Source organism: Myotis davidii, unplaced genomic scaffold (assembly GCF_000327345.1).
Source record: "Myotis davidii unplaced genomic scaffold, ASM32734v1 scaffold205, whole genome shotgun sequence".
Classification (NCBI taxonomy): domain Eukaryota; kingdom Metazoa; phylum Chordata; class Mammalia; order Chiroptera; family Vespertilionidae; genus Myotis; species Myotis davidii.
In genome coordinates this window covers 3,486,050-3,497,081 of record NW_006297573.1, presented here as the reverse complement: position 1 = coordinate 3,497,081, position 11,032 = coordinate 3,486,050, and the positions used below count along the sequence as shown (strand labels likewise).

Here is an 11,032-nt window from a genome sequence, read left to right as displayed (position 1 = left end):
GTGTATATAATATATATATATCTATTATAATATAACCTGAAAATAACATATTACAATTTAGCGTCAAAATATATAATGTAAAAACTCATAGAGTACTATAGAAAAAAGGCAGAAATCCACATAGATGGTGGGATATTTTAACACACTCTCCTAAAGAATGAATCAAATAAGCAAAACAATAGATACACAATATATGAGGATATATGAGATGGGAACAACACTAACAAATGACATTGGGACAACATTACCAAATTTGACACACATTGAACTCTGCTCCCCCAAAATGCAGACAAAATATTATTTTCAAGGACCAATGTTGCATTTACAAAAACTGACTATACACAAAGATAGAAAACATGGTACAAACAGAACCAAAGAACTAAAATCAGACAGACCACATTCTTTGACCACAGAGTTTTTTAAGGCAGAAATAAGTAGCAAAAAATATAACTGCACAAATGCCACATGTTAGGACATCTTAAAAAATCTTCTGAGCAAATGACTAAACAAAATAGATAAAATTAAAAACAATATATATTTTAAACTGATAATAGTTTTTTTTTAAAAAAGCATCTCAAAATTATTTCATGCAGATTAAGGATTCCTTAAAGGGAAATTTCAAATAATGTTTTAAAATTCCAAAAATTAAGAAAGTCCAAAAATTAATGAGCTATCATTCATCTTGAGATGTTAAAATAGAACAGAATAAAATTAAAAGAAAGTAAAATGGAGGAAATAAAGATAAAAGTTGCAATTAATAAAATAGAAAACAAGATTCAAGATGGCAGCAAAATAGGTAGAAACTACACGCATCTCCTCCCAGAACCAACCTGGAAGTACAACTAAAATATAGAGCAATCAACTAGGATAGCCAACAGAAGACCAGCTGAAAAGAAGCCTTATAAATAAGGATTTACAAAAGAGACCACATTGAGACTAGTAGGAAGTATGGAGACACAAAAAGGACTGGCCCTGCTCCCAAAGGCAGCAGCTGAGATTCTGGAGGTACCCCCTGAGAAGTGTGGGGTCTCATGCCCAAACTGGGCTCCACAGCCCAGAGCATCAGAGCCAAGAAGAGACACCCACGTAACATCTGGCTGTGAAAAGCAGCAGGGTTTTTCTCCGCCAGAGAAAGACGAGTGTCTGCTAGAAAAATAGGAACCCCCTTACAGGGTCAACATATAAAATCTCTTTTGCCGCCACTCACCCTGGGCTCTGACAGAATGAGGGCAGAGCAGGTTACAGTTGTATGAGAAACAACTGGGGTTTGTGACTCTGAGGAGAGAGCTGAGAAAACAACTGCCAGGATATCTATGCTGAGTCGTTCTACAACACCATAGATGCCATCTTTCTTGGGTTGAGCTTGCCCTTCCATACAGTATTAGCCTGGGGGAAAACAATAGCCCCATCCTCTAGACCAGTGGTTCTCTACCTTCCTAATGCCATGACCCCTTAATACAGTTCCTCATGTTGTGGTGACCCCCAACCATAAAATTATTTTCATTGCTACTTCATAACTGTAATTTTGCTGCTGTTATGAATCGTAATGTAAATATCTGATGTGCAGGATGTATTTAGGCGACCCCTGTGAAAGGGTCGTTCGACCCCCAAAGGGGTCAAGACCCACAGGTTGAGAACCACTTCTCTAGACACTCTGTTGACCCATCTTGCAGAGCTTCTGCCCTGCTGAGGAGTGAGAGGCCTGGGATGAGGTGTAGAGGTCTGGGCAAACTCAAGGGATGTTAGTGACGGAGTTGTGTGGCTTTCCTGTGAACCTGACTGGTGTCTCTTCCTCATGGTAGAACCTCTGAACTGCCAGGGGCCCCAACCTCATGACTTTTGGAGGTTCCACCCTGCTGAGCCCTGGGCAGAATCCAGGACAGTCTGAGGTGTGTGGCTCTGGGACGGAAGCCATAGCCCACAAAATCCCCCAAACTTGACCAGCACTTCCTCCTCTCCTGACTCCCAGTGGCCCCTCCCTGCTGAGATCAGACTCCTGGCAGAATCTGGGACAGACTATGTTGTGTGGTCCTAGAACAAAGGATATTTTTCTATTTCACACCTGATCAGTAGAGAGTCTTCCTTTCACAGGGACAAATTTTGGTCTGGTTAGGCCTGATAAACTTTGCTGGCCTCATCCTGACTACTCTCTGAAACCCCAACCCACACAAAGGTGTGCAAGCACCCACTGGGTGGCAGCTAGACTTGGTACACCCTAGGACACTTGCTGAGGGACCCCAGACCCAGTCCTGGCACCAAGGCTGAACCCATATAGATCTGAAGAACACCTCGCACTCCTACCTAGTAACTCACTGAGAACCTATTGCATGCAATTTAAGTACTGCCAGAGTTTCTTTCAGTGGCTGAGCCTAATAGGCAGCTGGCAGGTGGGGGCAGACAGAAGTGGACCTAGGGCAGTGATGGTGAACCTTTTGAGCTCGGCGTGTCAGCATTTTGAAAAACCCTAACTTAACTCTGGTGCCGTGTCACATATAGAAATTTTTTGATATTTGCAACCATAGTAATACAAAGACTTATATTTTTGATATTTATTTTATATATTTAAATGCCATTTAACAGAGAAAAATCAACCAAAAAATGAGTTCACATGTCACCTCTGACACATGTCATAGGTTCGCCATCACTGACCTAGGGGCTCCTAGGGACTTTTGCTCACCTGCCCCCAGGTTCAGTGCTGGTAAAGCAAACATTGATGCACAGCTTGACCCTTCCCACACACACACACACACACAGGCTCAGAAGAGGCAGTCACAAACTGTGGGTCACTTTGTAGCTCCAAACAGGGTCAGTCACAGGCAGAGTCTGACATTGACCTGCATCAGAATCATTCCCAAGAGGCCCCAGAATCAACACACCCGATGGCCAGCTTCAGATAACAAAGAGCAGGATTCAGTTTAGCTTTACAATCAACATATCCAAAGAGATATATCAGCAGGTACCACACCCTGATGAGGCAACTTCCTCTCTATGTGGTCAGCACCTGCACAGCAGCTAGAACATTGTGGTTGGGGTGGATCCTCACATTCATCCAGCCTGAGGGTTGATTCCATACATGTATGGGTAAATAGCAATCAAGACTCAAAAGGAGGACCCACATAACCCACATAAAGGACATTTCTAAAGCACCCAACACAGGTGATCAAGGACACTGAGCCACAGGGTCCCACAAGACACCTACTACACAAAAGGCCACTCTACCTAGACTGAGAATCATAGCAGATAAAACTAACTCATAGAAACAAACACAGAGGCAGCCAAAATGGTGAGACAAAGAAACATACACCAAATGAAAGAAGAGGAGAAAACTCTAGAAAAAGAGCTAAATGAAATGGAGGCAAGTTTATCAGATATAGAGTTCAAAAGAATGGTTATAAGGATGCTCAAGTCTCAGGGGGAAGAATAGATGAAATCAATGAGAACTTAACCAAAGAGATAGTAAACAGAAAAAGGGATATAGAAACCATGAAAAAAGAACCAGTCAAAAATATCTGAAATAAAGAATATACTAGAGGGAATAAACAGTGGTTGGATGAAGCAGATAATTCAATCTGTGATTTGGAAGACAAGGTAGAAAAAACATCCAATCAGAGCTGCAAAAAGAAAAAAGAATTTTAAAAATATAAGGATGTTTAAGGGAACTTTGGTACAACATGAAGAGTAACAACATATACACACAAAAGTACCAGAAGGAGAAGAGAGAGAACAAAGGATTGAGAAACTGTTTTGAAGAAATAATGACTGAAAATGACCCTAACAAGGTGAAGGAAAAAGACACACAAGCCCAGGAAGCACAGAGATTCCCAAACAAGATGAACCCAAAAAGCCCCTCACCAAGACACATCATAATTAAAATGGCAAAGGTAAAAGACAAGGAGAGAATCTTAAAAATACCAAGAGAAAGACAGTAAGTTATAAGGGAGCTCCCATGAGTTTATCAACAAAATCATTTCAGGCCTAAAGAGATTCATATGACACATTTAAAGTCATGAAAAACAAAGACCTACAACCAAGACTACTTTACCCAGCAAGTCTATCATTTAAAATTGAAGGAGAAATAAAGAGCTTCCCAGACAATAAAAAGCTAAAGGACCTCATTACCACCAAACCAATAGTACAAGAAAGGTTAAAGAGCCCTCTTTGAGGAGAAGAACAAAACAGAGGAGGAGGAGGAGAGAGGAACATGGATATAAAGAATAAAATCGCAATAAATAAGTACCTAACAATAATCACCTTAAATGTAAATGGTTTAAATGTTCCAATCAAAAGACATAGGATAGCTGAATGGGTAAGAAAGCAAGACCCATATATATGCTGTCAACAAGAAAACCACCTCAAAACAAACAGACTAAAAATAAAGAGATGGAAAAAGGTATTTCATGCACATTGAAATGAAATAAAAGCTGGAGTAGCAATACTTACAAAATAGACTTTAAAACAAAGGCTATGGTAAAAGACAATGAAGGACATTACATAATGATAAAGGGTACAGAGCATTTCACTCCAAAGCTGCAGAATATACGTTCTTTTAAAATGCACATGAAATCTTTTCCAGAATAGACCACATGTTAGAACACAAAACATGTCTCAAAAAATTTAAAAAGATTAAAGTCATATTAAGCACCTTCTCTGACCATAATGGTGTAAAAATAAAAATCAATCACAAGAAAAACACAAAAACACATGGAGATTAAATGACATGTTACAAAACAATCCATGGATTAACAATGAGATAAAGGAATAAATCAAAAGATACCTTGACCAATGTCATACTCAATGGGCAAAAACTAAAACCATTTCCCGTAAAAACAGGAACAATGCAGGGATGCACACTTTCACCACTCCTATTTGTGCTAGCCATAGTGACCAGACAAGAAGAAGAAACAAAAGGCATCCAAATTTGAAAAGAAGTGCAGTTGTCATTATTTGCAGATGATGTGATATTGTACATAAGAAACCCTAAAGACTCCATCAAAAAACTATTAGAACTAATAAATGAATTTGGTAATGTAGCAGGATACAAAATTAACACTCAGAAATCTATGGCTGTTTAATACACCAATAATGAATTCACAGAAAGGGAAACTGCAAAAACAATCCCATTTACCATTGCAACAAAAAAATTAAGATACCTAGGAATAAATTTAACCACGGAGGTGAAGGACCTGTACTCAAAACATTACAGGATGCTGAAAAAAGAGATAGAGAAAGACAAAACAAGTGGAAGAATACACCGTGTTCATGGATTGGTAGAATCAACATCATTAAAATGTCCAAACTACCCAAAGCAATCTATAGGTTCAATGCAATCCCCATTAAAATACCAACAGCATACTTCAAAGACCTAGAGCAAACTCTCCAAAAATTCATCTGGAATTAAAAAAAAAAGGCCCTGAATAGCTGCAGCAATCTTGAGAAAGAGGAACAAAGTTGGAGGGATCACAATACCAGATATCAAGCTATACTACAACGCCACTGTTCTCAAAACTGCACGGTACTGGCACAAGAACAGACATATAGACCAATGGAACAGTACAGAGAACCCAGAGAGCAACCCAAGTCATTGTGCTCCATATTTAACAAAGGAGGCAAGAGCATACAATGGAGTCAAGACAGTCTCTTCAATAAATGGTGTTGGGAAAATTGGACAGATACATGCAAAAAAAATGAAACTAGACAACCAACTTAACACCATAAACAAAAATAAACTCAAAATGGATAAAGGATTTTAACATAAAACAGAAACCATAAAAATCTTAGAAGAAGCCATCCACTTGCCCAGGCTTACGAGAGAAGATAAATACTTCTATTTTGATGCTCAGTGCATTTTTATCTTCTCTGTTGCCTTAGAAAAACCTGTAACCTATCTAATAAAGTTCCATCTCACACTTTCCTCAAATATAATTCAGGGGCTCTTGACAACATATTTAATTTACCCAACACCCTTTTTCTGAAGAGTTCAATTCACTCTCCACTATTTTTCATCATCATCTCTGATGTAATATAGTAACAATGCTTTACATTTGGCGCAGACCCCAGGTCCCATGACCAAGCTGCCTGATGCAGCCACGGTGGGAAACAGTATGGAGTATCCTCAAAAAATTAAATTGGAACTGCCATTTGACCCAGTGATCCCACTTCTAGGAATATATCGTAAGAAACCGAAAGCATCAATCAGAAAGAATGTATGCACCCCTATGTTCATAGCAGCACAATTTACAATAACTAAAATCTGATAAAAACAGCCCAAGTGCCCATTAGTAGATGAGTGGATAAAAAGGCTGTGGTACATTTACACGATGGCAGCTGTAAAAAAGAAAGAACTCATCATTTGCAACAGCATGGATGGACCTGAAGAGCATTATGCTAAAGGAAATAAGCCAGTCAGAGAAAGATAAATATCACATAACCTCACTCATATGTGGAATCTAATGAACAAGATAAACCCAGACACATAAAAACATGGAACAGTATGGAATCCCAGAGGGAAGGTGGGAGAGGGAGAGTGGGTGGGAAGATACCAACCGAAGAACTTGTATGCATATATGCATAACCTGTGGATACAAACAATAGGGTGGTGAAGGCCTGGGGCAGGGGGTGGGGCAGGCTAGAAGGGGTCAATTGGGGGAAAAGGGGACATATGTAATACTTTCAACAATAAAGATTTAATCCTTTTTTAAAAAAGAGGAAAAGAGAGCAGTTTGTGCTCAGCTCAATCTCATTGCTGTAGATAGTTCTAAATTTCTTTAAAGGAGCCAGAAATATATAATCCTATATAATAAGAGAATAATATGCTAATTATCTGTTCTCTCTCTAGGATCAATGAAAAAAGCTATCTTTGGGTGAGGATTTAAAATAAAGGGAAACAAAGGAATTGCTTAATCTTACAAATATAATATTAAGCAAAAGAATCTATGAAAGAATGCCTCCAGAAAAAGGAGACATATGTAATACTTTAAACAATAAAGAATTTTAAAAAATAAAGAAAGAAGGCCTCCTATCAATATATATAAAACCCTAATATGCAAATAGACCAAACAGCGGAACAACCAGTCGCTGTGATGTGCGCTGACCACCAGGGGGCATGCATGGAACATGGTGGGCGTTGGCAACAGACGGCAGAGCGCGGAAGATGGTGGGCTTCAGCCATGGTGGGATGGTGGAGCAGGTGAGCAGGGTCGCCAGACCAAGGCGGGGCGCCAGTTGCTGTCATTGGGCCGAGCCTCTGGTGGTTACTGAAAATTCTTTGCTCCCATGCACCACAGTCCCACTGGGCACTTGCACCTGCTGCCGGCGCTGGCCCCACTCACACCTGCTGCTGGTGCCCAGCGCTGGCCCTGATCACTCAGTGCTGTCAGTGGGTGTGAGTGGCGGCTACTGGCCCCAATTGCCCCTGAGGGCTTCTCCACCTCCCCTGCTCCTGAAGGGCAATCAGAGCTGGCAGCCACCGCTCGCACCCGCTGCCAGTGCTGGAGCCACTGCTCACACCCACTGCCAGCACCGGCCCTGCTCACAGCCAGCGCCAGAGCTGCTGCTCACACCTGCTGCTGGTGCCCGGCGCTGGTCCTGATCGCTCATTGCCATCAGTGGGTGCAAGCGACTGCCAGTCCCGATCATCCCTGAGGGTTTCTCTATCTGCCCCTGCTTCTGAAGGGTGATGGGGGCAGCAGCCACCGCTTGCACCCACTGATGGTGCCGGCCCTGCTCACACCTGCTGCTGGTGCTGGCCCCTATCGCTCTGTGACATCAGCATGTGGGAGCGGCGGCAGTGGTGGGGGCTGCCAGCAGACAGGGGACAAGTGGCCGTGGTGGGAGGGGCAGAGTGGGGGCATGGAGGATGGGCCAAGACCTGCCCCTGTGCCCACCACAGCCTCCCAGCCCAGAGTACCTTTCAAGGTGCATGAATTTGTGCACTGGGCCCCTAGTATTTATATAAAATTCCAAAAAAACTTGTGATCAGGAAGGATAAAGGAAAAGGTTTCAGAGTAATAGCAATGTGTGTTTTTTCTTACATGGTGAATAGTGGGGCATTTGCCTATTGTCACAAAGTTTTAAAAAGTATTTGAGAAGACCAGATTTAAATTAAAATTCTAAAACATTATGTATATAGGTTTGGCCAGTTGGTGAACATTTGTACCTTTCTGGTTTAATTAAAAGCAGGATTTGTAAACCACAAAAAATCTTAAGAATTAAATCAGACTATAGCCATTTTCTTCATTTTTAACTCCATACAACTCCCTGTGTGTTTGGCTCTGAGTATGAAAAAATGCAGTACAGTAACTGCCAAGGCATTCATTTTTTAATGGATATTTTAGTTTTATTTCCAAGACCTCCTGAGATGTGGCACTTCACAAACACAAACCATTTGGTTATATAATAGTGATCTAAGTGTGAAGACATGACGGTTTTTTCTTGGTAAATTCGTGAGAGTAAAATCCCCACATTACAAAAGAGGACTAGAGCTTCTGCCAACCATAATGATGCTTCTAAGCCATGAATGAGTTGGCTGTGGACTATGAGCAGTCAGATCCACCCACTGTTCCCAGTTGTTTTGCAAAGAGCAAGGAGAGCCCTAGCTGGTTTGGCTCAGTGGCTAGAGCATGGGCCTATGGACTGAAGGGTCCCGGGTTTGATTTTAGTCAAGGGCACATGCCCAGGTTGTGGGCTCAATCCCCAGTAGGGGGTGTACAGAGGGCAGCCAGTCAATGATTCTCTCTCATCATTGATTGTTCTATCTCTCTCTCCCTCTCTGAAATCCATGAAAATATATTTAAAAAAGCAAGGAGAAGCCAGGGTATATCAGTTCTACTGCTGGGGGTTCATTCAATAGTTTGTTGAATTCTTTGAACATCTGCTTCAAAGGAGATAATCATCTACTTCAGCGGTTCTCAACCTGTGGGTCGTGACCCCCTTGGGGGTCGAACAACCCTTTCACAGGGGTTGCCTAAGACCATCGGAAAACACATATAATTACATATTGTTTTTGTGATTAATCACTATGCTTTAATTATGTTCAATTTGTAACAATGAAAATACATCCTGCATATCAGATATTTATATTACGATTCATAACAGTAGCAAAATTACAGTTATGAAGTAGCAACGCAAATAATTTTATGGTTGGGGGCCACCACAACATGAGGAACTGTATTAAAGGGTCGCGGCATTAGGAAGGTTGAGAACCACTGTTCTACTTCACCAGAGCATAAGAGAGAAGGCAAATGCCTGAATGATTGATTGGTTTATGAGACTTCCAGCCCAGAAGCAAAAAGGTCCTGAAACTAAGTTCAAATGTGTTCATAAGAGAATACTTCCAATCCATTCCATTCTCCCTCACTGCAGACAACACACATGCTGGTGGGAAGACTTTATTTTATATCAAAGCCACCTAAAAAGCTAGACCACTTCTAAACCTATCCTAATGGCTGACGACTAAATCTTAAATAATTCTGAATTACAAGTGACAACAAAAGCCATTCTAATATTCTCTGTCTGCTTAAGCCAATAGTTGTCTGTTGTTGTTGTTTTAATAAAAAAGAAATGAAAGGTTCAATGACACTTTATAGTACACACTGCTTGTATAACTTCCTGTGTGTGTGTGTGTGTGTGTCAATTCCTAATTTCTGGCTTATCAGTTTAGTTAACCTCTGCTATTTTCTGGGATTCATTCCAAGGGGACCAAAATGCATTACTAAAATTGGCATCTCTGCTCCTGAGCTTAATTCAGAGAGGTTCTGAAGTGGTCTGAAACCATTTTTTTAATATTCTACACACACCTTTATGCTAAAAAGTAACAAACACTGTTCAAGATCAGTAATTGATAGGAAATGTGAAATTTTTAGTTTTCCTCCAAAACAATTTTTATGTATTCCAAATGTACAATGCTGAAAGAGAGTAAGTACTTTGCTGATGGCACACGGTTTTTGTTGCAATGTTACAAATACTCTACTGACTTAAAGTTGAACAAGGTTTTTTAAGGTACTGTGAGAGATGATCTAAGTATTTACACGTAAACTATATATTTCTGAACCCTTTTATAAGTGTTTTTTTCTTTTTAATTTTGGTTTGAAAAATCTACAGGTACAAATCATAAATACCTATATACAAAAATGCCAAGAACCAATGTCATGAAATTATGAATCTAACATGCCAAAGAGTTACAGAATTATACATTTTTTTAAGTTGGGAAACATCTTAGTTACTATTAGAAGGCCCTCGGCATCCCAATCCAACCCCCTAATTTGACAGATGAGGAAACTGAGGCCCAGAGAAGTTAAGCTAACCAGTGTCACAGACAAAGGGCACGTCATACCAAAATTCTGACTTCAAGTCCAAAGCTCTGAAAGAATATTTGTTTCCACATCCTTTAAGATTTGGGGAAAGAATTTTAACAAAGAACACTCTAAGCAACCCCTCACTATAAGGAACTCCTCCAGGGTTACAAGAGCCCGTGTCATCCTGTTTACAAACACAAGGGAAATAGCACCCACAACACCCAATTTCTGAGCCGGCCTCATCATACCTGAGGTTTCCGAAGTGATTCCCCAGTCCGGTCCGGTCTTTTTCTCACCTCTACGAATCCCTTTAAACAGGCGCTTTGATTGGGATTGGGTCTTGTATTTTGTTTTTAATTTGCTTGAGGATAGCAGAAAAGGGTGGAAAGCAGAGGCTCGAGTCTATAACACACTTTTTTTTTTTCTTCTGTCATCCAAACCAATAAATCCTTCCTCCAGGGCCCCAGGCTTATGGTTTAAGTCGCAGTCCCTTCCGTCCCAAAGTGTAGGAAGGAGGCGGAAAAGAAGTTGGCGGGTTGGCCCGTCCTTTCCGTGGCGCTCGGTGCCGGGGTCCAACCCAGACGGAAAGCAGAGATGGCGGCCGCACCCGGGCTCTCGCACTCGCGTGGCTCTGGCTCAGCCGGTGTGGACTCTGCAGTGGGGCGGCTCCAAACTCCTCACCGAAGGGGCCGGGCAACTCTCGGGAGAGTGGAGCGCAGCCGAGGGTGTGGGAGGGGCCG

At 41.2% G+C, this 11,032-nt stretch overlaps 1 protein-coding gene across 3 annotated transcripts in view; it reads right to left on the bottom strand.

Annotated features, from left to right (window-relative positions):
• The window catches only part of LEPR (leptin receptor), an 88,607-nt gene extending 77,581 nt beyond the window's left edge, over positions 1–11,026 (bottom strand). Inside the window, exon 1 of one of the 3 annotated variants that reach the window (XM_006773240.2) lies at positions 10,853–11,026. The gene's annotated coding sequence lies outside the window, so the exon portion shown is untranslated. The other 2 variants (XM_015570166.1, XM_015570165.1) reach the window with 2 other exon arrangements.
• Positions 11,027–11,032: the final 6 nt, after the last annotated feature.